This window comes from Gossypium arboreum, chromosome 8 (assembly GCF_025698485.1).
Source record: "Gossypium arboreum isolate Shixiya-1 chromosome 8, ASM2569848v2, whole genome shotgun sequence".
In the NCBI taxonomy this organism is placed as follows: Eukaryota; Viridiplantae; Streptophyta; class Magnoliopsida; order Malvales; family Malvaceae; genus Gossypium; species Gossypium arboreum.
Genome location: NC_069077.1, coordinates 135,119,345 through 135,122,364, shown reverse-complemented (window position 1 = coordinate 135,122,364; position 3,020 = coordinate 135,119,345). Strand labels below are relative to the sequence as shown.

Genomic DNA, 3,020 nt, shown 5'->3' with positions numbered 1-3,020 from the left:
AAAAAAAAGCCGAATTTTGTCAAACTAACCAAGTGAATGGAAGTGGGCACCGGTAGGTATCCATAACGAGGAGGTGATCCATAAAGGTCGCTTAAGTACCAAGCTCTCGATTGGATCCAATCCTAGACATGTCCACATCCATTGCCACACTTGGTTATAACAAGTTGAAATTTCTTTGAGTGGTTATCTTTGGTAAATTGAATATTCATGTCATCGTGTTATTTAAAAAAATATCGTTTTGAAATCGTGCCCTAAGTCTAGCCCATTTGAATTATTATTATCCATCAATTTAAAGTTGTTTAAAATAATATAATCTCAGAAAATCAAAGAAGAAAATAAAGTTAAAATGGCCTTATTACAACCCAAAACTTAAATAGTAATTAAAATAACTTAAGAAAACCAGTCTCTTTTCAAACCCAAAAGTGTTCACAATGGCCACTCTGAATCCCCTCCGGCTCCAAGTCACCCACATCAAGACTCACCTGCAAGGTTAAAGAAGGGGTGAGTTTGGGGAAACTCAGTGTGTAAGGAAAACCCATTCAAAGCCCAAGTCAGCTCAAGCCCATTGGGCCTAAGCCCATTCAAGTAACAGTGGTACTGGGCCAGAGCCCTTTTCAGATTACAATAAACTGGGCCTTAGCCCTTATTGAGATAATGATGGCCCATAGGCCCATTTCAAAATACATGCAACATCAAGAAACATATGCAAGCCCATTTGGGAGACTACTCAACCCACCAACCACTACACTCCACCCGTACCAGCCATACACTCCATGTGGGAATAGCTCAACCCACCCAAATTTAACACTCCACGATTGCGACCTTCTTTGCTCGATTAACGATAAATTGAGGCAAAGCCTCCAAGATCGTGGACAAGCCACTTTCAGTACTTCCTCCGTCAATATCCGGTCCATGCATCGATAATAACAACATGGCATGCAGTAAATAAAACAGTCAAACATGCATTTAGGTCAATTTAACCTAGCGGTATTTGGTAATTTATCTCCTAGGGGTAAAGCGTAAATTTTTACTTTTAAAGGTATTTCAGTAATTTATCTATTTTAGGGTTTTCATGCATATTCCTACCTTTCACGTACTAACGAATCATTACTGGGGTTCTTACCGAATTGGGCTGTTGGCCCATCATTCCAATTTTGGCCCATTAAGCCCAAAAATATCGAGGGCACGAAATCATGCACTTTGCGGTCAAACATTGCAGCTTACCAAAAACATTAATCGATTTACCTCACGAGCATTCGCACACTCATAAATCTAGAAAATACCGATTTTGGCATTTCGCTTTTGCCGATCTAGACTAAGAAAGAGGGTGTTAGTTACACACTGTTTGCGACGATATCTTGTGAGATCCACACACGAACTGTCTACAATTGGATTACTAACACGTTAATCTAACTATTCAAATACAAACTACATATTAACCCCTTACAATATTCGGCCAGCCACACCTACAGATCATAGTGAGCTTATAAGAAATTAATAAGCAACTCATTAACAAATTTTTGTCAATGTTTACCACATAATCATAATTTCACTGCAAGCTGTCTTCCTGAGCAACAGTCATTAAATCATTTATAACTGGAGCTACGAAACTCCAAATCATGTTCCGTTAATTTTCCCTGAAAATAGACTCATATATCTTTTATCCATAAAATTTTCAGAATTTTTGGTATGGCCAATCAATACCAGATTTTTCTTAAAGTTTCCCATGTTTCACTGTTTGACTAATCTGACCACTCTTCATTACGAATCAAATTTCTCATTGTACACAATTCAAAATATGATCTCGTTTATTTCATTAGAAACTAGACTCAAAAATCTTTAATTACATAATTTATTCAGCTTCTAATTCATCTCCCACAATTTATGGTGATTTTCCAAAGTCACGTTACTGCTGCTGTCCCAAGCAGATTTATTACCAAATCAATCTTTCACACCTAACTTGCATGCTTGTTATTTAAACATGTATATCACCAATCAATCATCACATATCTATGATTTTACTTAAGTATAATCTCCATTTCATCATTTTAAAGCACAACATGTTAGCTGATTTTTCCCTTTAACATCTAAGGCACATGCATGCTCATTTGTTTGGCTCAACTTCACCTATCTTCCATTTTTCATCAAAAGAACATGAAACAACAACCATTTCCTTCATTTTAATTCATGACTAAATGCTCACAACACAACTAAAAATCAAAATATACTTCAAGAGTTAAGGTAGAATCAAGAAGAACTCATGAACCTCAAAATAGAAGCAAGATACCAAGAACTTACCTTCAATTTTCCTCTTCCTAATGACCGAATACTCAAGAGCTTTCTCCTCTCCTTTCTCTTCTCTAACTTTCAGCTATGATGAACAAAGATGGACAAAACTTTGTTCTTTTCACCACTTTTTCTTTTAATAAAACTTCATATTTCATCCATTTAATTCTTTAATACAAAAGACATGAAATTCTTATCATGAAACATTTACCTAACTCATTATCATGAAACATTTACCTAACCCATTATCATGGAACATTTACCTAACCTATTATCATGGAACACTTACCTAACCTATTATCAATTTGTATCAATTTGTACCATAAATTATGGATATCAAGTACTCATATTGTCTACAACAACATGATGGCTAGCCACTTCATGTAAAATGGGAGGTTTGTCATGCAAATCCTCCTATTTTGCACTCCTATTTATTTGGCCACTTCAATTTAGCCTATCGCATTTTCAAACATTTTCACATAGGTCCTATTTCATAATTTCACTCACAAATGACAAAATCAAAGCATGAAATTTTGTCAACAGTCACAGAATTCCCGAAAATTGGGGCGTTACATGTTAGATTGAGGTATCAATTGTGACATATTAGTTAAGCACTTAGGTTTGCTGATATAAGTGATGTTTTTGGTATAATATTGATGCTTCTGAACTGGTTGAAACTTGGTATAAAGTGTTGCTTGGGGTATAAGTGATTAGGGTTAAAAAGCTTGTTTTGT

The 3,020-nt window shown here is 35.5% G+C and overlaps 1 long non-coding RNA gene across 1 annotated transcript; it reads right to left on the bottom strand.

The window, feature by feature from the left end:
- Positions 1–271: 271 nt before the first annotated feature.
- On the bottom strand, positions 272–2,604 carry LOC128296287 (uncharacterized). The gene is made up of 2 exons (XR_008286845.1): positions 2,299–2,604; positions 272–482 (listed from the first exon to the last, which is right to left on the bottom strand). It is a non-coding gene; the product is annotated as an uncharacterized LOC128296287 (long non-coding RNA).
- Between the last annotated feature and the right edge of the window lie 416 nt (positions 2,605–3,020).